Source organism: Triticum dicoccoides, chromosome 7A (assembly GCF_002162155.2).
Source record: "Triticum dicoccoides isolate Atlit2015 ecotype Zavitan chromosome 7A, WEW_v2.0, whole genome shotgun sequence".
Classification (NCBI taxonomy): domain Eukaryota; kingdom Viridiplantae; phylum Streptophyta; class Magnoliopsida; order Poales; family Poaceae; genus Triticum; species Triticum dicoccoides.
The window spans coordinates 215,551,457-215,576,752 of record NC_041392.1 but is presented as its reverse complement, the minus strand read 5'-3'; positions in this window follow the sequence as shown (position 1 = coordinate 215,576,752).

The window sequence follows — 25,296 nt, the reverse complement described above, 5'->3', positions numbered from 1 at the left end:
GTGTCGTTTCCCTTTCTGTCACTGGGATCGAGCACCGCAAGATTGAACCCAAAGCTAAGCACTTCTCCCATTGCAAGAAAGATCAATCTAGTAGGCCAAACCAAACTGATAATTCGAACAGACTTGCAAAGATAAACCAATCATACATAAAAGAATTCAGAGAATATTCAAATATTGTTCATAGATAAACTTGATCATAAACCTACAATTCATCAGATCTCGACAAACACACCGCAAAAGAAGATTACATTGAATAGATCTCCAAGAGAATCGAGGAGAACTTTGTATTGAGATCCAAAGAGATAGAAGAAGCCATCTAGCTACTAGCTATGGACCCGAAGGTCTGAGGTAAACTTCTCACACATCATCGGAGGGGCCATGGAGTTGATGTAGAGGCCCTCCGTGATCAAGGCCCCCTCTGTCGGAGCTCAGGAAAAGGCCCCAAGATGGGATCTCTTGGGTACAGAAGGTTGCAGCGGGGGAAATAGGGTTTCCTGGTGCTCCTGGATGTTTGCGGGGTATATGGATATATATATAGGAGGAAGAAGTAGGTCGGTGGAGCAACGAGGGGCCCACGAGGGGGAGGGCACGCCTAGGGGGTAGGCGCGCCCCCCTGCCTCATGGCCGCCTCGTTGATTGCTTGACGTCCACTCCAAGTCCTTTGGATCACGTTTGTTCCAAAAATCACGTTCCCGAAGGTTTCATTCCGTTTGGACTCCGTTTGATATTCATTTTCTATGAAACACTGAAATAGGCAAAAAAATAGCAATTTGGGTTGGGCCTCCGGTTAATAGGTTAGTCCCAAAAATAATATAAAAGTGTAAAATAAAGCCCATTAACATCCAAAACAGATAGTATAATAGCATGGAATAATCAAAAATTATATATACGTTGGAGACGTATCAATAGGACGATGGTATTTGGACACCAAAAGTGTTTCGGGTGATACCAGGTCACCGGAAGGGGTTCTGGGCAACCCCCGGTAAAGATATGGGCTTAATAGGACAAGTAAGGGAACACACCAGCCCACAAGGGGCTGGTGCGCCCCCTATAGGGCCAGCCACATGGGGAGAAAGGGAAAGGAGAGGAGGAAAAGGAAAGTATGAAGTAGGACTCCTACTTCCTTCCCCTCCCCCTCCTTCCTTTCCCCATTGTCCAAATATGGTAAGGGGGGCGAATTGGACTAGGGGCCCAAGTAGGATTCCTCCTACTTGGGCGCACCCTAGGCTGCCTCCCTCCCTCTCCCTCCTTTATATACGTGGGGAGGGCACCCCTAGAACACACATCAATTGTTCCTAGCTATGTGCGGTGCCCCCCTCCACAGTTAACACCTCGGTCATATCGTCGTTGTGCTTAGGCGAAGCCCTACGTCAGTAATTTCATCATCACCGTCTCCATGCCATCGTGCTGACGGAACTCTCCCTTGTCCTCAACTGGATCAAGAGCTCAAGGGACGTCATCGTGCTGAACGTGTGCTGAACATGGAGGTGCCGTACATTTGGTACTTGGATCGGTTGGATCGTGAAGACGTTCGACTACATCAATCGCGTTACTAAATGCTTCCACTTTTGGTCTACGAGGGTACGTGGACACACTCTCCCGTCTCATTGCTATGCATCTCCTAGATAGATCTTGCGTGATCGTAGGAAAAAAATTGAAATACTGCGTTCCCCAACACTTATATCAAATGGATGTGAAAAATACATTCCTCAATGGTAAGCTTGAGGAATAAGTATTTGTTGCTCAACCACCAGGTTTTGAAGATCCTAAGCATCCTGGCAAAGTCTTCAGACTCAATAAAGCCCTCTATGGCCTCAAGCAGGCCCCTCGGGCATGGTATGATACTTTGAAGGAATTCTTCATGAAGAAAGGCTTCAAACTCGGTTCACTTGACCCAAGTCTTTTCACCAAAACCTATGATGATGAATTATTCGTGTGCCAAATATATGTTGATGATATTATCTTTGGCTGTACTAACCAACGTTACAGTGACGAATTTGCCTATATGATGAATGAGGAATATCAAATGTTTATTGTGGGAGAACTGAAATTCTTCTTAGGTCTTCAAATTCGTCAACAACGCAATGGCATCTCCATATCTCAAGAGAAATACCTCAAGGATGTGCTGAGGAAATTCGGCATGCAAGATTGCAAAGGCGTCAAAATCCCTATGCCCCAAATGGCCATCTATGCACCGATGAAAATGGTAAAGACTTCGATCAAAAGGTATTCCGCTCCATGATTGGCTCTTTATTGTATCTATGTGCATCTAGGCTAGATATTATGCTTAGTGTTTGCATATGCGCCCGTTTTCAAGCTACACCGAAGGAGTCACACATAAGGCTGTGAAACATATTCTTCGATATCTAGCTCACACTCCAACACTTGGATTATGTTATCCCAAGGGCTTGGCTTTTGATCTCATTGGATATTCTGACTCTGACTATGCTGGTGATTGAGTGGATTGCAAGTCAACATCATGCACATGTCATTTCCTCGAGCGATCCTTAGTATGTTTGTCCTCAAAGAAGCAGAAATGTGTATCACTGTCTACTGCTGAAGCTGAGTACATTGCTTCTGGTTCTTGTTGTGCTCAATTGCTATGGATGAAGCAAACCCTCAAGGACTATGGCATCAATATGAAGAATGTGCCACTCTATTGCAACAACGAGAGTGCCATCAAGATTGCTCATAACCCAGTTCAGCACTCGAAGACTAAGCACATCCAGATTCGTCATCATTTCGTCATGATCATGTGTTGAAGGGTGACATCTCCATCGAGCACGTGAAGACTAAAGAACAGCTAGCGGATATCTTCACAAAGCCCTTGGATGAGAAGAGATTTAGCAAGTTGTGGTGTGAGCTAAATATCTTGGAATCTTCAAATGTTGTTTGAAAGAACACACATCCTAACACTTACGCAAAATTGATGACTTAGATGTGCAACACATGAAGTAACATTTTTCTTCAATCAATGAAGACTAACGCTCTAAGTGTGAAGAAATTAACAAAGAATTTGATTCTCAGAGCCCTAAGACAATTGTACGAGGTATCTAAAATCATCATTCTTATACGGTGGGTCACGCCACCAACAAAAGTTGAAAATCTTCAATTTGAGTTTTTCTTCATTTTTGCAAATTCTTCAACTTTTCAACTGGTGTTCTTCTTTGCAATATATATGAGTTTTCATGTCCTCAACAACATTCACTTATTGCTAATTCTTCAACTTGATTTTTTTTCTAAGTGATTGTGATCGGACCCGTTACCCGTCTATGCTAAACTCAACCTAGTCTGTTCACAAATTCTTCATGTGCATTCTATTTGAAACCCGTTCAAAATCTTCATTGTGTCCTTGTCAGCTGAAGAATTTGTGAAGGAAACATTAAAAATTTCATATCTGAATTTTTGGCTTTTGCCACTCAAACCGCTCCGCACCCATGATAGATTAAACTACTCACCCATGATCTGCCACGATCTCCACCTCTCTGTGTGTGGGTGACAGATGTCGCTAGGATGGCAAGGGTCGGGGGAACGTTCGTCCAAATTCTTCGGACGGGCAGTTTTTCACCGTGGCTATAAATACCCCCTCCCTTCCTCAGACTTCAAGTACTCCACTCGACCTCTCCTCGCTCGAGCTCTTAGACCTAGCGCCGCCGCTACACTCCATCGTTGCCGGTGAGGAAGAGCTTCACTGCCTCGACCTCGTCGTCGTCGTACTCGCGCCAGCTGCAAAAATCTTCACTCCGCTGCCGTCGTAGCTGTCTCCCGCCGCCGAGTTAGGGCGTGGGAGATCTGAATGGATGAACTTCTCCAACTCTACTCCCAGTTCATCGTGTTCTGCGTCCAGGGTAATTAAAATCTGATTTTACTGCCCTACTTTGATTCTCATGATTTCCACAAAATCTTCAAAAGGTGTTTATTCTTCAACTTCTCAATCCTTAAACACCCAGTTGCATTTGTTCCTTGATTTGTTTCTCTAAGCTATGTTTTTGTTCAAGATTCCTCAATTGTGTGGATTGTCAAATCTATACAACTCTGGAACCTAAGACAAGAACTCTTAGTGAAATTCCTCAAGACACCCATGGTCAAATTCCTCAAACTTGATTCCTTTGAAAAAAATTCTAAGAACGCATATGACATCTCCAAATTCTTCGCACCTATACTCTGTTCACATGTACAAAATGTCAGCTGCCGAATCACTAGGTTCTCATCAACTTAACTCATTTGCATCATTTCTCGAAGAAAAATTGCATACTTCCTCAGAAACATCAATTGTTCAAAATCCTCAAGTGAAGAAAAGGGTTGATGGTAAAAGACCTCAGAAGGGAGGAAAGATACCAGAGTCCAACACTGATTTTGAAGTCCCTGAGGATATCTATGAAGAATAGTGCACACCAGACGAAGCTACTCATGGGAAAGAAACCAAGAATCGGTGAAAAGGGCGCATCCAGAAGATTGAAAGATGATGGGCCAATGAATGGATGAAATATCGTTATGTTACTCCAAAGTACATGAAGAAATTCGCTGTCAACCCTCCATGTCCAAGACCTCCATTGGCTCCATGCCAAGAAGCTGATCCCTCAAGCATCAGGCGCGGTGAGGAATTTCCCAAAGAATGAGCTAAACGCCAAGCCAAATTGGCTAAAGTAGCAAAAGAAGCAGTGAAGGAATTCAATGAAGATTATGCTACTGTTGAGGCCTCTGCTAGCAAGCCTAAGAAGGCTTTGCTGAAGAAATCAGCTGTGAAGCCGAGTTCCTCAACAGCAATGCCCTCACGACCAAGTACAAAGCCCTCATAGAAAATTCCTTAGGCTACCTCTTCAAGGGCAGCTCCAATTCTCTTTGTTGCCACAAAATCCTCAACTGCTACTGCTAAGTCCTCAACACATGTGCATCTTGCCACGTGCCAACGGACTGCATGATTTTCTATTGCTTCAGGAACATCTGCAAGTTCCTCAGCTCCACCACAGTCCTCAACAGGTCCATCCTTGTTGAAGAAAAAGGCCACTTCTAGACGTGGCTCGAGGCCAAGTCCTCATAAGAAGCAAGTTGCTTTTCAAGTTCCATCTGATGACGATGAAGCTAATGATGAAGAACTTGCTGAAATCGTCAGGGACAGGCAAGAAAGGGCCGCTAGAGCCGAAGGCAGTGCTATGCCCCTCATGTTGGATCCGAAGAAGATCCTAGACTTCATTGATCTGTGGCACAAGGATCCCAACACTCCTTTGCCGGACTTAAACCTCACCGCTAGTCAAAGTCACATGTTAACGACATTCATCAATGAAGAAAAATGGAAATTTGAAAAGGGGAGGGAAGTCAAGAAAGCTCAGTACAAGAAAGAGCGATTTCTGAAGAAAAATATTCTGAACATGTCTCCTGAAGAACTTATGGCTCTGCAGAAGGAGATTAAAGATCTCAGTGATGAATTTGACACCTATTATGCAGACTGGCTAGGTGCCAAAGTCAGATTCGTCAAACTCTACAACTCGCTCAAGCTCAAAGTTGCACCTCCATCGCAACAAGAAATTCCTCAGGCTGAAGCATTTGCTCAGCCCACTGAAGAATATGCTAGCACAACTGATGAAAATCAGGCTGCTGATGACACTGAAAGTACCAGGGCTGCTGAAGAAATTCCAGCTCCTAAAGAAACTCGCATGGCAACCTCCAATGTTGCGCCTGAAGAACAACCCAAGCCAGCTGAAGACTCTGCTACCGCGCCTGAAGAAACTAAGCATGCCAGGGCGACTGCATCAGTCGTGCCTGTAGACACTGAACCAACTTCATCTGCTCCTCCTGCAAAGTCATCACAGATGAAGAATATCAACCTTCCTTCTGCATTAGAAGTGAAGAAAACCAAGGCTGCTAAGAAGGCAGCTGTGAAGAAAAGGAAAGCATCAACGACTGCAAAGTCTTTAGCTCCCAAGAAAGTGAAGACTTTGACTAGTTCCTTCACTAACCCCATTGATGTTGTTCCTATCTCTATTGTGCCATCAAAGGTACTATTCCTTTTGGTGAGGAATATGCCATTCAGATGACATTGATGAAGAGAATCCTTCTGCTGCTCCTTTAGAGCAGTTGGATGAAGAAATTGAAGTGTAGGATATCCCTTCAACACCACTCGTATCATCGCCCATGCCTTAGTTCATAGCTGAAGAGGCAGACATTAAAGAAATGGAAGAAGAAGACGTGGATATTGGTTCTACAACTCCTGTGCTCAATGATGATTATTGGGAAGACTTCACCCCAATTCACCTTTGACCACACCTCTGCATCCAATTCCTCAATCCCATGTGCAAACTGAAGAAATTCAAACGAGATCTGAAGGACATCAAACATCACTTCTTTCCATTCCTGAAGAAGCTCCAGCTACAATAGTTGAACAAACTAAAACTCAACACGCTGCTGAAGAACCTGAACCTTCAATTCCTTAGTCAGCAGCTCCAGAGATTTTGAAGCAAGAGGTTGTGAAACCTTCAACTACCAATCTTCATCCCAAGCAACAAAATCCTCATGCTAAAAGGCCAAAATTCAAGGCTTATGAGTTCTTCACTGAGCACCATTTCTTCACGGATTTCAATCCTTATGACTCAGCAAGACTTCGACACAAGCGGTTCTGGACTGCTAGTAAATGAACTTCCATTCATCACTCCTATTTGATAAGGACAAGGTACTTGAGCACCATCAAATTCCTCATGTGGATATGGAGTCCCTCCCGTGCTTCCAACCTGTCCTGAATGTTCTTCATTGACGCTGGGCTCTTGAACTTCTGTGCTGACATCTGCGACTGGAATGAAGAGCTAATTCTTCAATTATATGCTACACTGCACCTCACTGGAAATGTGGCTGATGTGAATTCATGGGTGCTTGATTGGATGACTGAGAACACGCACTACAAAGCTCCGGCCTATGATTTACTTCATGCCATTCCAATTAGTCCTCCTGCTGAAGGCACAAGGCTTCTGTATGAAGAACCTGAACTCTCTCACCATCTGATGCAAGTGCTAATGAAGCCTTTGAAGCTAGGCCAAGCTCCAAGAACCACATTCCTTGTGAAGGAATTGTTATATGTGCCAAGGACAATCTACCGCATTCTGAAAAAAACCCTCAGTCCAATCAAAGGCCACAACTCTGAGGAAGAAGAGGTTGTTGGCATCATGAAGAATCTGTTGTTCAACATCATACATGGCATTCCCATCAACTACCATGATTTCTTCATGAGGACTTTGGCTAATGCTGCTCTGTCACCTTTTGAGTTGAAGCCTTATGCTCCCTGGATCATGAAATTCATCAGATCAAGGTCTTCAATTCGTTACGAGGCAGATTGTCAGAATTATCTCAGCTATTTGCCTCCTATTTGTCACATCCCTAGTTCTGGCCTGACCTATGCTTGCTTCCATCTGTGCATCATGTTTAAATTTTTGAAACTTGAACTGAGGAATCTAGAAGCCTCAACACCCTAAATAAAAGAAGGGCAAAAACCCTAAAATCTCATTCATTGTTCCAAAATGCTCTTCTTAGATGTTTAATATTTTGGCAAGGGTTTTGCACCAAACCAAAAGTAATGAACATTTTTGAGGAATATTTTGAGCACTGAATTTAAATCATTATTCTAGTTGCATTTGGAATTATATTCATAATATGTATAGAATATATTTTCAAATACCCTGGAACATTTTATGTGCATTTGGATCAGCCCATTTAGCAACATAAAAATATCCAGAGGATATTTGGTACTGTTTTTGAATCTGTTTTGATTTTTAAACAGTGGCAAAAGATTAAATAAAGGAAAAACAGAACAGAAATAAAAAAAGAGCAGGAGCCTACCTGGGCCACCTACTTGCAGCCCACCTAGCGCCCCACCTGGCCCAGCAATGCGGCTGAGGCCCAGCCCAGCTCCCCACCGTCTTCAACCTCTGCCAGTAGGCAGAGGCGCGTCGACGCACCCGCGCGCGAGCGCCACGCCACCAGGCTGCCTGCCTGCGTCCGAGGACAGCGCGACGCCGCGAATCCCCTCCTCGGTGTCGTCCTAGTCCGTCCGACTCGCTCACTCGATCCCCTGTTCTCTCCCTCGCCCTCCAGTCCCTTCCTCGAGCGCGACCGAACATAGCCGTCGCTGCCGACGACGAGCACCGTAGCCATCGTGCACCCTAGGCCTCGCCCCGTGTCCAGCTGCTGAGAGAAGGTCGTCCTCATCTGCGCGCTCAAGATCAGAAGCCCGGGGCGCACTGCATCGCCGTCAGCATCATCGTCTTCCTCGCCGGCAACCATGGATCCCCGCCGTCGATTCGCGCCAAAGAGGGCCTCCCCGAGCCGTCCGAGCTGCTCAACGACTCTGCTGTGAGGACTCCTTCGTTTTCCCCCTCCTCTCCTGCTCGTTCCCGTGCCGTAGCCGCCATCCCCGCAAGCACCGAGCTCCGGCCATCGCCATTGCCGGCGAACCTCGCGCCTCGGAGCTCTTCCACTCATTTTAGTAGCTCCCGCGTGCTCGCCCAGTCCCTAGGATCCCGATGCGCCTCTCTGCTTTCTGGCTAATGCGCTGCAGCCCTCGCGCCCGTGCAGCCGTAGCTCCGGCAGCCGCCCGGCTTGTCACCACCGCCCCTACACGCTGCCCCAGCACACACCGCGGTCACCACTGGATGCGCCGCATCGCGGGCTTTCTAGCGCGCCCAGCCGCTCGTCCAGCCGACGCCAGAGATGGCCGGACGAGGAGCGCCGCCGCGTCTGCCTACCGCCGGCGATTAGTCACCGGATTAGATGACGTGGCCCAGGCTTAATTAGCGCTAACCACCGATTAGTTAACCCCTAGAGTCATTGACAGACGGGCACCACCCATTAAATATCCACAGGGTTATTCCCTATTTAATTTAAGCTAATGCCCATGGCCCCACAGGTCAGTTGACCTGGCCACGTCACCGGTTGACCTGACCCCACAAGTCTGTGACCCAGACAGCACTGTGTCACTGACCAGTGGACCCCACTGGTCAGTTTGACCCGGACCAGCCCCTGTTGACTCTGCTGAGGTCAGCATGACGCCATGCTGACGCAATATTCCTTTTCTGGAATTTAGTTTATTTTATTAATAATCAAGAAATTCCAGAAATAGCTAAAACTTCAATAAATCATAGAAAATTAACCGTAACTCCAAATTAAATGATTTATATATGAAAAATGATCAGAAAAATCCAATCTATCCATCTGTACCATTTTCATGCATGTTAGAACAACTTATAGCTGCTGTTTAGCACAAATCATATAAAGGGCATTTAAATAATCATATATGGAGTTGGAATTTGAATCATGTATTCAAACCAACTTCATTTAAATCATAGCTAGGTGCATTAGCCCAAAACACATTCATATTGCCATGTCATAGCATGCATCATATTGTGCATTGCATTGATCGTGTTTCTTCTGTGTTTGCCGGTGTTGTTCCCCCTCGGTAGACGCTGTACTAATGATGTGATCGTTGACACTGATGAAGACTCAATGTTATCTTCAGAAGTGCCAGGCAAGCAAAACCCCCTTGTTCATTCCGATAAAATCCCACTCTCTCGCTCCTGCTCTCTATTACTGCATTAGGACAACAACGATTCAACTGTTACTTGCTGCGGTAGCTGAACCCCTTTATCCTTTGCATGACCTGTCATTCCATAGTAAATAGATGAAACCCACTAGCATGAGTAGGAGTTGTTTGAGCCCTGTTGTGCCTACTCATTCATGTTTGTTTGTCATGCCTGCTATTGCTTAGAGTTGAGTCAGGTCTGATTCATCGGGGATGTATCAGAGGCGTGTGAACATGTCCTACTGTGTGTGAGCTAAGTGTGTGAACACGATTTGGTAAAGGTAGCGGTGAGAGGCCATGTAGGAGTACATGGTGGGTTGTCTCATTGCAGCCGTCCTCAGGAACTGAGTTCTGTGTTTGTGATCCATGATCAGTTACTACCACACATTGAGCTCCGGGCGCTCCAAGCTCTCTCGACTTATTAATCAACTTGATCTCTGTCCAGGAGTTGCAACTAGTTTCTGGTGTTTGTAGGTAGTGTTAGTAGTCTACCAAGTGGCACCCGGTACAGGTGGGCTTGGGACAGACTAGGCACAGTGGCACGGTGTACCAAGCGTAGATCCACCCGTCGAGGTCGGCTTGGGAACCCTGCATACATCGTTTGGGGCCGTGAGCGACACCCCGGCCGGATCTCCTTGCGGATGGAACCCGAATAGGCGATAAACCTGGACTAGAGACTTGTTCGGTTAGTCAGGTCGTGGCCGACTCCCTCGCCCGGCTTCCGCTTGAAGGTTGCCGAGGTACATGACGTGTACAGGGCGATAAGTGGCGAAAGCGTGTGTGAAGAAGTACACCCCTGCAGGGTTATCATTATCTATTCGAATAGCCGGATTCCTCGGATATGGAAACTTGGACCCCTTGTACAGTTCATAGACAAGTGAAAGTGGATACTCTAAAATACGCAAGATAAGCGTGAGTGCTATGGATGGCGTTCTCGTAGGGAGACGGGAGCGGATCCATAGTGGTGTATTGATATGGTGAATATGTGGACTCGTGTGCGCCACCTCAAGATAGTTACTTGCAGTCGTAGTTCAGGATAGCCACCGAGTCAAAGCTGGCTTGCTGCAGTTAAACCCCACCATTCCCTTTGTTGATAATGATGCATATGTAGTTAGTTCTGATGTAAGTCTTGTTGGGTACGTTTGTACTCACGTTTGCCTATTTTATGTTTTTGCAGAGAGACTTCAGTCTCACTAGTAGTTCCGCTTGGACTTCGACGTTTAGCTTGTTACCTCAGCTACGATCTTGTGCCCTCGGCAGGATCTGGTAGATAGTCAGGCCTTTCAACCTTTTCATTTATAGTTGTCTGTACTCAGACATGTTAAGCTTCCGCATGTGCTTTGACTTGTATGCTCTGATTGTTGGGTCATGAGACCCATGTTTGTAATATCTCGCTCCTCGGAGCCTATTGAATAAATACTTGAGTTGTAGAGTCATGTTGTGATGCCATGTTGTATTTGCACATATCGAGCATATTGTGTGTATGTTATTGAAATGCTTGGTATGTGTGGGATCTGACTATCTAGTTGTTTATCCTTAGTAGCCTCTCTTACCGGGAAATGTCTCCTAGTGTTTCCACTGAGCCATGGTAGCTTGCTACTGCTCCGGAACACTTAGGCTGGCCGGCATGTGTCCTTCTTCGTTCCTGTGTCTGTCCCTTCGGGGAAATGTCACGCGATGAATACCGGAGTCCTGTTAGCCCGCTACAGCCCGGTTCACCGGAGTCCTGCTAGCCCAGTGCTACAGCGTGGATTCACTCGCTGATGACCGACACGTTCGATGTTGGGTCATGGATGCCTGTCCCTGTAAGTTAGTGCCACTTTGGGTTCACGACTAGCCATGTCAGCCCGGGTTCTTTGTCATATGGATGCTAGCGACCCTATCATATACGTGAGCCAAAAGGCGCAAACGGTCCTGGGCCAGGTAAGGTGGCACCCGTGGGAATACCGTGCGTGAGGCCGCAAAGTGATATGATGTGTTACATGCTAGATCGGTGTGACTTAGGATCGGGGTCCTGACACTATTGAAGTCCTCAAAAGGACTATTTCCTCAGCTAATGAGAAAGGCAAAGTTGCTGTTACTGATGAAGGCACTCATCCATTGGATGGTCAGTTTCGCAAAGCTGCATCTTATTCCACCAATGATGGCTCTGCAACCCAAGACTCTACCGCAAAAGCTCAAAGCCTATTCCTCAAGCCACTGCTCCACGAGTGATGACTGATCGTGAGCTTATCTTAAGTCTTCATCAGAAGGTCGATCGCAATCACAAATGGGTCAAGCGTCAATTTGTCTCAATTCTTCAGAACACGACTATCACGCAAAACACTGTGAAGAAGAATCACTACTACATGCATGAAGTCTTTGACCGCACTTGGGCTATTCTGTCTCACCTTTATGGTGATGAAGATCTCAAGCAGATGGGATTTCAACAGGACTTTGACTGGTCTCAGCCCCTTTCAAAGAAATTCAAGAAAGTCAAAGTTCCTCAGCTGGTTACAAGTTCATATTCTTCATCGTTTGAGACGGATGAAGCTAAAGATTTGAATGATACCGCAGCAGGCCCTACTTTAACAAACGACCCCAACAATGCTGGTGCTCCTCCATCGACATCATGATGATATTATTCAGGGGCGTTAGTCCTCATTTTCCGTCCCTTTTGGTCATTCGATGACAAAGGGGGAGAAATTTGAGTTAGTCTTCAAGCGGGTCTTATATGTGGGCATATTTTCATTAATTTACAACTCATGCTCTTCTGAGGTGTTTGCTCTGATGTGTTGTAAACTTAAGTCCTATGGTGGTCTAATACTTTTGAACTGCTTTCTGCATGCTTATTTCCTCAATTACCTTAATGCATGCATGTTAAATTTCGCCACACACCATATTTCATCATACATTTCGAATTCTTCATATTATATGTCAAATGCGTGTATGAATTACAAGATATAGGGGGGAATCTCCATCATATTACTCTACAATGTGCATTTGCAATCCAATGAAAATTCCCCAAATATGCTCATCTTCAGGGGGAGTTCTTCTATATCTTGCAATCAAATTCCTCAATATCAGTATTTACACTTGATATGATTATCCTTGTTGAAAACTTAACCTATTTGTCATCAATCACCAAAAGGGGGGAGATTGTAAGTTCATCTAGTGCCCCTTAGTGATTTTGGTGTATTGAAGACTTATAGGTTAAGGGACTAATGTGTTTGTGAGTGTACACAGGTTCTATAAGTCTATGAGGAGTTTGATATTTACGAAGAAAGTCGACGGCTAAAAATGAATGTCTTCATTTGAAGACTTTGATTTTCTAGAAGACCTTGAAAATGAGGAAATTGGTGTGACCTTGAAGACTTTGATATTGATACGAGGATTATGAAGCGTGAAGACTTTTGTTTTCGTAGTTTCATTTTCTGTTTCTTGAGTCATAGGAAACACCGTACTATTAAAGGGGGCCGAGGTAAAACTAAGGAAATAGTTTCCAAGTGATGCTCATATAAAATCCTACACCTACCCAATCCTTTCGAGTGAAGCCATTGGAAATCTCATACAATTTAGTCAATTTCTTTAGTGACATAGACGAAGATCTTCTGTTCTCTGAGGAATTTGTTCTAAATGAGGAGTTAGGAATTCGCCAGTGCGGGTTGCCTACAAGTGAGGAACATGATAGCCCTGAGGAATTTGAGAGCTCAAATCTCCGACCGTTGCTGTGCTACGCGCCAGCTGTCCCAAAATATCTTATCCACCTAATGGTCGTATCATTGAAGGGCATTTATGTCTTATCATGTCGGGTTGCTCCCTATGCTATAAATAGCCGCCCCCTACAACCACTAGTTGGTTGGCTACTCCGAGAAAAACTGACACTTGTCATTGAGAGCATCCCATCTTCCGAGGACTTTGAGCGAAAATCATCAAGTGAGGAAAAGCCCAAACCCAAACACCTACAACCCAAAGTGATTGAGCATTACTGAAGAGATTGTTCCTGCATGGAACCGCCGCTTGTTACCTTTGAGGACTGTGCATCCTCCAGACGGTTAGGCATCATGGTCTAGAGCATCCAGGAGGAATTGTGTATCACCGAGTGACCGAGTCTGTGAAGGTTTGGAAGTCACCTGAAGACTTACCACGAGTGATTGGACGAGGTCTGTGTGACCTTAGCTCAAGGAGAATATGGTGAGGACTGTGTGTCCGGGATTATGTGTCCTTGGGTTTAAATACCTAGCCGCTCCAACCATACGTACAACTGTCACAACAGTTGGAACTAGTCTACCAAATCATCGCCTTCACCAAGCTACTGGTTCTACTTCCTCAACCCATTCATTTCCTCATTCATGTGTTGATGACATTGATCATTTCTGTTTGAAGACTTTGACTGAAGACTTTCTCAATTTCCTCAATCCTAATTCTTCAGTCACTTTGTCTTCAGCCTGCTTATCATGTTTACACACTACATGTGCTCTGTGTATGTTTCTTTTCATCATGATGACTATGCTACTGCTTTGTTATGCATGCACCTGAGTACTTATTCCGCTGCTTGTAGTTCGTTGCTTAGGAAATTCCTCAAGTTGAATTTCCTCAGTGATGAATTTGTAAAAGTCGCCTTTTCACCCCCCTCTAGTCGATATAATGCACTTTCATGAGAGTTCATCAATCTCTTCAAAATAAAATCACCGACGTGCTCTAAAAATATATAAGTGAAGCACATGAGCAACTACCTAGCTCAAAATATATAAGTGAAGCACATAGAGTATTCTAATAAATTCAGGATTAATGTGTGTCCCTCTCAAAAGGTGTGTATAGCATGGACGATGGTGGCAAACTAAAAATCAAATAAAGCAAAGACTCATATAATACAAGACGCTCCAAGCAAAACACATATCATGTAGTGAATAAAAATACAGCCTCAAGTACTTTATCGATGGATTGTAGACAAAAGAGGGGATGCCATCCGGGGCATCCACAAGCTTAGATGCTTGGTTGTTCTTGAATATTACCTTGGGGTTCCTTGGGAAGCCCCAAGCTTAGGATCTTGCCCCTCCTTATTCCTTGGTCCATCGAAACTTCACCCAAAACTTGAAAACTGCACAACAGAAAACTCGTGAGCTCCGATAGTATAATAAAAGCAAATCACCACTTAGGTACTATTGTGAACTCATTCCAATTTCACATTAGCATTATATCTACTGTAGGCCAACTTCACCATGGTTCATACCCCCCGATATTACCCATAGATTCATCAAAATAAGAGAAGAATGCATAGAAAATAGAATCTGTCAAAAACAAAACAGTCTGTGAAGACTTGAATATTGCTCATACTTCTCTAACTCCAAAAATTCCAAAAATTAGGACGACCTAGGTAATTTGTATATCAATCTTGTGTACAAAATTCAGAACTAAAACACATTTCCATGATTTACAAAATTCTAGAACTGGGCGCAAAAGTTTCTGTTTTTCTGTAAAATCAAATCAACTACCACCATAGATCATCCCAAAGGCTCTACTTGGCACAAACACTAATTAAAACTCTTAAAACAATCATAACAGAAGTATAATTGCATATTTATTGAAAAATAGAATAAAATCAAGAAAAAGAAAAGTAACATTGGGTTGCCTCCCAACAAGCGCTATTGTTTTATGCCCCTAGCTAGGCATAATGCATAGATCTAGGTATTGTCATCTTTGGTATTCAATCCATAAGTATCCCTCATAATAGATTCATATGGAAACTTAATTTTATTTCTTTAGAAGTGTTCCATGCCCTTCCTTAAAGGAAATTCAAATATAATGTTTCCTTCTTTCATATCAATAATTACACCAATCATTCTAAGGAAAGGTCTACCAAGAATTATAGGCATGTAGGATTGCATCTATATCAAGCACAATAAAATCTACAAGCACATAATTCCTATTTGCAACAATAAGAACATCATAAATTCTTCCCATAGGTTTCTTAATAGTCGAATCCGCTAGGTGCAAATTCAAAGAACAATCATCAAGTTTATGGAAACATAGCACATCACATAAAGTTTTTGGAATAGTTGACACTAGCACCTAGATCACATTAAGAATAGCAGTCATAATCTTTAATCTTAATCTTAATACCAGGTTCCTATTCATCACAAAGCTTTGTAGGGATTGAAACTTCCAACTCAAGTTTTTCTTCAAAAGATTTCATCATAGCATCAACGATATGTTTAGTAAAAGCCTTATTTTGATTATAAGCATGAGGTGAATTAAGCATATATTGTAGCAAGGAAATACACTCAATCAAATAACAATTATCATAATTAAAGTCCTTGAAATCCAAAAGAGTGGGCTCATCACTACTTAAAGTTTTGACCTCGCCAATCCCACCTTTATCGATTTTTTCATTAGGATCATCACCCTCCGAATTATTAGGACGCCTTCTAGATAAAGTTAACTCTTCTCCAGTTCATTTTTCATCAAGTTTACTATTTCAAACAAAGATTCAATAGGAGTCACGTCAATCACTTTAAGATCTTCATCATGATTATCACGAAAACTAGAATAACATGCTTTTTCTAGTCAATTTCTCTTAGCTTGCATTCTCACAATTCTCTCCTTACTTTCATTAATATAAATTTGAATAGATTTCAGAGAATCATTAATATCAAGCTTGGGTGGCATAGATCTAATCTTAAAGGAATAAATCTCATGAGAAATCCTATCAAAGTTTCTAGCCAAATCATCAATCTTAAGCAATTTTTCTTCTACCATGGCATTGAATTTTTTTTTGAGAATCAATGAAATCTTCAATATTATTCTCAAGATCAAAGGGTATCTTATTATAATTTCCGTAAGAATTTTTATAGGAATTACCATAATTATTAGAGGAATTGCTAGGAAACGGCCTAGGATTAAAATTGCCTCTATACGTGTTATTACCAAAATTGTTCCTACCAACAAAATTCACATCCATAAATTCATTTTCATTATTATTCTCAATCAAAGTAGACAAAAGCATATCATTAGGATCAATAGGAGCACTCTTGCTAGCAATCAATTTCATAAGTTCATCCATCTTTCCACTCAAAGTATTAATTTCTCTAATAGCATGCACTTTTTTACTAGTAGAAGATCTTTTGGTATGCCATTGAGAGTAATTTGCCATAATGTTATTTAGGAGTTTATTAGCTTCTCCTAATGTTATTTCCATAAAAGTACCACCCACGGTGTAAATCTAAAAGATTTCTAGATGCAAAATTCAATCCAGCATATTTTTTTGTATGATCATCCATAAACTTAAACCATGAGTAGGCAATTTCTTATCATTAACTTCATCCTCTCCCAAGATTGTGCAACATGTTCATGATCAAGTTTCTTAAAATTCATTATATCGTTCCTAAGAGAGATGATCTTAGCGGGAGGAAAATACTTGAGATAAAAGCATCCTTACACCTATTCCATGAATCGATACTATTTTTAGGCAAGGATGAAAACCAAGTTTTAGCACGATCTCGTAGTGAGAGCGAAAACAACTTCAACTTAACAATATCATTATACACATCTTTTTTCATTTGCATATCACACAATTCAACGAAAGTATTAAGATGGGATGCAACATCTTCATTAGGACTACCAGAAACTTGTTCTTTCATAACAATATTCAACAAAGCGACATTAATTTCATAAGATTCTACACTAGTGGCAGGAGCAATCGGGGTACTAATAAAATCATTATTATTAGTGTTGGAAAAATCACATAACTTAGTATTTTCTTGAGACATCGTGACAAAGCAAGCAATCTAGCACACAAGCAAATAAAAGGCAAACGAAAAAGAGGAAGGAAAGAAGGCAAATATTTTTGTGTTTTTTAAAAACATTTTAGAAGTGGGGGAGATGAAAACGAGAGGCAAATGGCGAATAATGTAAGTGCAAGAGATGAGAGTTTATGATAGGTACTTTGTAGGCTTGATGTAGATCGTCCCCGGCAACAGCGCCAGAAATTCTTCCTGCTACTTCTTGAGCTTGCGTTGGTTTTTCCCTTGAAGAGGAAAAGGTGATGTAGCAAAGTAGAGATAAGTATTTCCCTCAGTTAAGAACCAAGGTATGAATCTAGAAGGAGGAACACACAAGTCCCCAATAGATGCACCTGCACAAAAAACAAATACTTGCACCCAACACGAAAAAGGGGTTGTCAATCCCTTCTCGGTCATTTGCAAAGATGAGATCTGGTAGAGATTGATATAAAAGATGAGTAAAAGTGCAAAATAAAGTGAAGGTAAATACATTGCAGCAAGGTATTTTTGTGTTTTTGGTTTTATAGATCTGAAAATAATATGATAAAAATAGACCCGGGCACCATACTTTCCACTAGAGGCTTGATACGTCTCCAACATATCTATAATTTTTGATTGCTCCATGCTATATTATCTTCTGTTTTGGATGTTTATGGGCTTTATTATACACTTTTATATTATTTTTGGGACTAACCTATTAACCCAGAGCCCAGTGCCAGTTTATGTTTTTTTTTTTGCCTATTTTAGGGTTTCGAAGAAAAGGAAAATCAAACGGAGTCCAATTGACCTAAAACTTCACGGAACTCATTTTTGGAAGGAAAGCAACCCAGGAGACTTGGAGTCTACGTCAAGGAAGCTTCGAGGAGGCCACGAGGTAGGGGGGCGCGCCCTCCACCCTCGTGGGCCCCTCGTGGCTCCCCTGACGTACTTCTTCCGCCTATATATCTCCATATACCCTAAAACGACCGGGAGCACAAGAGATCGGGAGTTCCGCCGCCAGAATCCTCCGTAGCCACCAAAAACCAATCTAGACCCGTTCCGGCACCCTGTCGGAGGGGGCATCCCTCTCCGGTGGCCATCTTCATCATCCCGGTGCTCTCCATGACGAGGAGGGAGTAGTTCTCCCTCGGGGCTGAGGGTATGTACCAGTAGCTATGTGTTTGATCTCTCTCTCTCTCTCGTGTTCTTGAGGTGATACGATCTTGATGTATCACGAGCTTTGCTATTATATTTGGATCCTATCATGTTTTCTCCCCCCTCTAATCTCTTGTAATGGATTGAGTTTTCCCTTTGAAGTTATCTTATCGGATTGAGTCTTTAAAGATTTGAGAACACTTGATGTATGTCTTGCCGTGCGTATCTGTGGTGACAATGGGATACCACGTGATTCACTTGATGTATGTTTTGGTGATCAACTTGCGGGTTCCGCCCATGAACCTATGCATAGGGGTTGGCACATGTTTTTGTCGTGATTCTCCGGTAGAAACTTTGGGGCACTCTTTGAGGTTCTATGTGTTGGTTGAATAGATGAATCTGAGATTGTGTGATGCATATCGTATAATCATACCCACGGATACTTGAGGTGACATTGGAGTATCTAGGTGACATTATGGTTTTGGTTGATTTGTGTCTTAAGGTGTTATTCTAGTACAGACTCTAGGGCTGTTTGTGACACTTATAGGAATAGCCCAATGGATTGATTGGAAAGAATAACTTTGAGGTGGTTTCGTACCCTACCATAATCTCTTTGTTCGTTCTCCGCTATTAGTGACTTTAGAGTGACTCTTTGTTGCATGTTGAGGGATAGTTATGTGATCCAATTATGTTATTGTTGTTGAGAGGACTTGCACTACTGAAATTATGAACCCTAGGCCTTGTTTCGTAGCATTGCAATACCGTTTACACTCACTTTTATCATTAGTTACCTTGCTGTTTTTTATATTTTCAGATTACAAATACCTTTACCTACTATCCATATACTACTTGTATCACCATCTCTTCGCCAAACTAGTGCACCTATACAATTTACCATTATATTTGGTGTGTTGGGGACACAAGAGACTCTTTTTATTTGCTTGCAGGGTTGCTTGAGAGAGACCATCTTCATCCTATGCCTCCTACAGATTGATAAATCTTAGGTCATCCACTTGAGGGAAATTTGCTACTGTCCTACAAACCTATGCACTTGGAGGCCCAACAACATCTACAAGAAGAAGGTTGTGTAGTAGACATCAAGCTCTTTTCTGGCGTCGTTGCCGGGGAGGTGAGTGCTTGAAGGTATATCTTTAGATCTTGCAATCGAGTCTTTTAGTTTCTTGTTTTATCACTAGTTTAGTTTATAAAATAAAATTACAAAAAAATGGAATTAAGTTTGCCTCATACGCTTCATATTTTTAATATCTTTTGTGAGTATGATGGAAATGAAAATTGTGCCAAAGTGTTAGAAGAAGAATGCATTAAAATGTTTGGCACTAAATCTTTGAATGATGAGCATGATTGCAATGTTGTTAGTATGAACTCTTTGAATATCCATGGTACTAATGATGATTGCACTAGTTATGTTGAAAATGCCTCCTATAAACATGTCAATTTTTGTGGAGTGCATTGGGTTTGCAAGTACACACCAAATAAGGAAGATAGATATTGCAAGAGGCATAAGTACTTAGAAACTAAATTGTTGCAAGAAAGTCTTGATGATTGTGCTGAAAAATTCAATATTTTTCGCTCCCCTTGTGAACTTTGCAATGAACATGGTCATTTAAATCTCCAATGCAAATTGTTTCATGACCGAATCGTATCCAAAAATTGTGATAATTTGATTACCCTTGAGCATCATAAAGAGCTTAGTCTTCTTTTGGGGTATGAGGAAATGAAACGTATAACTGAGGGTATTACAAAGTTTAATCTTGATAGATTTCTTGATTTTGATCTAGAGAAGATTTATATGTATTGTGCGGTGAATTGCATTGAAAATCCTTATATTGCCAATTACATAAAGAAAAGAAAACAAATAGAAGATGAAGAGAATGCTAACGAAAGGGAAGAGACTTCCCAATGTTCTCCTATTATTTCTTATGATGAATCAGGTAACGAGGAGGAGCCTTCTATTCAACCAATCTCGTTAATAAGGAGCTCCAAAAATAGGATTGAACCCACACATGATGTGGTGAAGAAGAAGAAAAGAAAAAGGAAGAGAGGTAAAAAGATATCTCCCCTAAATAATGCTGCTCCTATTACTATTGTACCTCATGAAAATATAATTGTGGAAAATAATGATACTTCTTATGATCTTGAAAATCTTTTTAGCCCTTGCTTGGAAGAATATGATAATTGCTATACTATTGGTGCTATCCATACTATTAATGGTGAGAGTGATTGTGCTTATGATATGAAAAGGCCCAAGCTTGGGGATGCTATGTTAGATGAAGATGATGTTTTCGAGAATATATTTGATGCAATTGATGTTTGCCCCAAGCTTGGGGAAGCTATGTTTAATGAAGATGATATTTTTAGTCTCCCAAATTTTGATATGCAAATTTATAATGATGATAGCATGCCTCCTACCTATGATGATTATTGTGATGATACTTATGCTATAAAAAGTAGTGATTACATTTATAAAACTTGTCATGATTATGATTACCCCTTTTCTGAACATTACTCTTTTAATGTGGAAACAATTTATAGTATTCGAGTTTCTTATGATACTCCCACTATTCCGAATGAGAAGAATTTTGCTTATGTGGAGAGTAATAAAATTTCTATGCTTGTAGATCATGAAAAGAATGCTTTAGGTGCTGGTTATATTTTTGAATTCATTCATGATGCTACTATAAATTATTATGAGGGAGGAACTTATGCTTGTAGGAATTGCAATACTATCAAGTTTCCTCTCTATGTGCTTAAAGTTTTAAAGTTATGCTTGTTTTACCTTCCTATGCAAGTTGATTCTTGTTCCCGTAAGTTGTTTGCTCAAAAAAAACCTATGCATAGGAAGAGGGTTAGACTTAAATATGCTATTCATATTCTTCATGATGCTCTCTTTATGTTACAATTCTTATCTACTATATGAGCATCATTGAAATCATCATGCCTAGCTAGGGGCGTTAAACGATAGCGCTTGTTGGGAGGCAACCCAAATTTATTTTTGTTCCTTGCTTTTTGCTCCTGTTTAGTAATAAATAATTCATCTAGCCTCTATTTAGATGTGATTTTATACTTTTAATTAGTGTTTGTGCCAAGTAGAACCTTTGGGAAGACTTGGGGAAAGTCTTGTTGATCGTGCTTTAGAAAACAGAAACTTTAGCGCTCACGAGAATTGCTGCCATTTTTATTTGGAACGTGCTATTTAGTTAATTATTTTTGAAGATGATTAATAGATAAATTACTCATGTCCAGCAATTTATTTGAGAATTTTATGGGTTCCAGAAGTTTGCGTTAGCTACAGATTACTACAGACTGTTCTGTTTTTGACAGATTCTGTTTTTCGTGTGTTGTTTGCTTATTTTAATGAATCTATGGCTAGTAAAATAGTTTATAAACCATAGAGAAGTTGGAATACAGTAGGATTAACGCCAATATAAATAAAGAATGAGTTCATTACAGTACCTTGAAGTGGTGTTTTGTTTTCTTTCGCTAACGGAGCTTACGAGTTTTCTGTTAAGTTTTGTGTTGTGAAGTTTTCATGTTTTGGGTAAAGATTCGATGGACTATGGAATAAGGAGTGGCAAGAGCCTAAGCTTGGGGATGCCCAAGGAACCCCAAGGTAATATCCAAGGACACCAAAAAGCCTAAGCTTGGGATGCCCCGGAAGGCATCCCCTCTTTCGTCTTCGGTCATCGGTAACTTTACTTGGAGCTATATTTTTATTCGCCACATGATATGTGTTTTGCTTGGAGTGTCATTTCATTTTATTTTGTTTCGCTTGCTGTTTAAATAAAATACCAAGATCTGAAATTATTAAATGTTAGAGAGTCTTCACATAGTTGCATAATTATTCGACTACTCATTGATCTTCACTTATATCTTCCGGAGTAGTTTGTTGTTTCTCTAGTGCTTCACTTATATCTTTTTAGAGCATGGTGATGGTATTATAGAAATAGATGAACTCTCATGCTTCACTTATATTATTTTGAGAGTTTTAAATAGCATGGTAATTTGCTTAAATGATCCTAATATGCTAGGCATCCAAGAATAGTAAAAACTTTCATATAGAGTATTGAATACTAAGAGAAGTTTGATCCTTGATGATTGTTTTGAGATATGGAGGTAATAATATCAAAGTCGTGCTAGTTGAGTAATTATGAATTTGAGAAATGCTTGTGTTGAAGTTTGCAAGTCCCGTAGCATGCACGTATGGTAAACATTGTGTAACAAATTTGAAACATGAGGTGTTATTTGATTGTCTTCCTTATGAGTGGCGGTCGGGGACGAGCGATGGTCTTTTCCTACCAATCTATCCCACTAGGAGCATGCACGTAGTGTCGAGGTTTTTGATGACTTGTAGATTTTTGCAATAAGTATGTGAGTTCTTTATGACTAATGTTGAGTCCATGGATTATATGCACTCTCACCCTTCCATCATTGCTAGCCTCTTCGGTACCGTGCATTGCCCTTTCTCACATTGAGAGTTGGTGCAAACTTTGTCGGTGCATCCAAACCCCGTGATATGATACGCTCTTTCATGCATAAACCTCCTTATATCTTTCTCAAAACATCCACCATACCTACCTATTATGGCATGTCCATAGTCATTCTGAGATATATTGCCATTCAACTTTCCACCATTCCGTTTATCATGACACATTCATTATTGTCATATTGCTTAGCATGATCATGTAGTTGACATAGTATTTGTGGCAAAGCCACCGTTCATAATTCTTTCATACATGTCACTCTTGGTCCATTGCATATCCCGGTACACCGCCGGAGGCATTCATATAGAGTCATCTTTTGTTCTAGTATCGAGTTGTAATCATTGAGTTGTAAATAAATAGAAGTGTGATGATCATCATTTTCTAGAGCATTGTCCCAAGTGAGGAAAAATAAAAAAAATAAAAATGCCATAAAAAAAGGAGAAGGCCCAAAAAAAAGAGAAAGGCCATAAAAAAGAGAAGGCCCAAAAAAATGAGAGAAAAAGAGAGAAGGGACAATGCTACTATCCTTTTCCACACTTGTGCTTCAAAGTAGCACCATGATCTTTATGATAGAGAGTCTCTTGTTTTGTCACTTTCATATACTAGTGGGAATTTTTCACTATAGAACTTGGCTTGTATATTCCAACAATGGGCCTCCTCAAGTGCTCTAGGTCTTCGTGAGCAAGCAAGTTGGATGCACACCCACTTAGTTTCTTTTGTTGAGCTTTCATACATTTATTGCTCTAGTGCATCTGTTGCATGGCAATCCCTGCTCCTTGCATTAACATCAATCTATGGGCATCTCCATAGCCCATTGATTAGCCTCGTTGATATGAGACTTTCTCTTTTTTGTCTTCTCCACATAACCCCCCTCATTATATTCTATTCCACCCATAGTGCTGTGTCCATGGCTCGCGCTCATGTATTGCGTGAAAGTTTATAGGTTTGAGATTACTAAAGTATGAAACAATTGCTTGGCTTGTCATCGGGGTTGTGCATGATGAGAGCATTCTTGTGTGACGAAAATGGAGCATGACCAAACTATATGATTTTGTAGGGATGAACTTTATTTGGCCATGTTATTTTGAGAAGACATGATTGCTTAGTTAGTATGCTTGAAGTATTATTATTTTTATGTCAATATGAACTTTTATCTTGAATCTTTCGGATCTGAATATTCATGCCACAATTAAGAAGAATTACATTGAAATTATGCCAAGTAGCACTCCGCATCAAAAATTCTGTTTTTATCATTTACCTACTCGAGGACGACCAGGAATTAAGCTTGGGGATGCTGATACGTCTCCAACGTATCTATAATTTTTGATTGCTCCATGCTATATTATCTTCTGTTTTGGATGTTTATGGGCTTTATTATACACTTTTATATTATTTTTGGGACTAACCTATTAACCCAGAGCCCAGTGCCAGTTTCTGTTTTTTTTTGCCTATTTTAGGGTTCCGAAGAAAAGGAAAATCAAACGGAGTCCAATTGACCTGAAACTTCACGGAACTCATTTTTGGAAGGAAAGCAACCCGGGAGACTTGGAGTCTACGTCAAGGAAGCTTCGAGGAGGCCACGAGGTAGGGGGCGCGCCCTCCACCCTCGCGGGCCCCTCATGGCTCCTCTGACGTACTTCTTCCGCCTATATATCTCCATATACCCTAAAACGATCGGGGAGCACAAGAGATCGGGAGTTCCGCCGCCAGAAGCCTCCATAGCCACTGAAAACCAATCTAGACCCATTCCGGCACCCTGCCGGAGGGGGCATCCCTCTCCGGTGGCCATCTTCATCATCCCGGTGCTCTCCATGACGAGGAGGGAGTAGTTCTCCCTCGGGGCTGAGGGTATGTACCAGTAGCTATGTGTTTGATCTCTCTCTCTCTCATGTTCTTGAGGTGATACGATCTTGATGTATCGCGAGCTTTGCTATTATATTTGGATCATATGATGTTTTCTCCCCCCTCTACTCTCTTGTAATGGATTGAGTTTTTACTTTGAAGTTATCTTATCGGATGGAGTCTTTAAAGATTTGAGAACACTTGATGTATGTCTTGCCGTGCGTATCTATGGTGACAATGGGATACCACGTGATTCACTTGATGTATGTTTTGGTGATCAACTTGCGGGTTCCGCCCATGAACCTATGCATAGGGGTTGGCACATGTTTTTGTCAGGATTCTCCGGTAGAAACTTTGGGGCACTCTTTGAGGTTCTATGTGTTGGTTGAATAGATGAATCTGAGATTGTGTGATGCATATCATATAATCATACCCACGGATACTTGATGTGACACTGGAGTATGTAGGTGACATTAGGGTTTTGGTTGATTTGTGT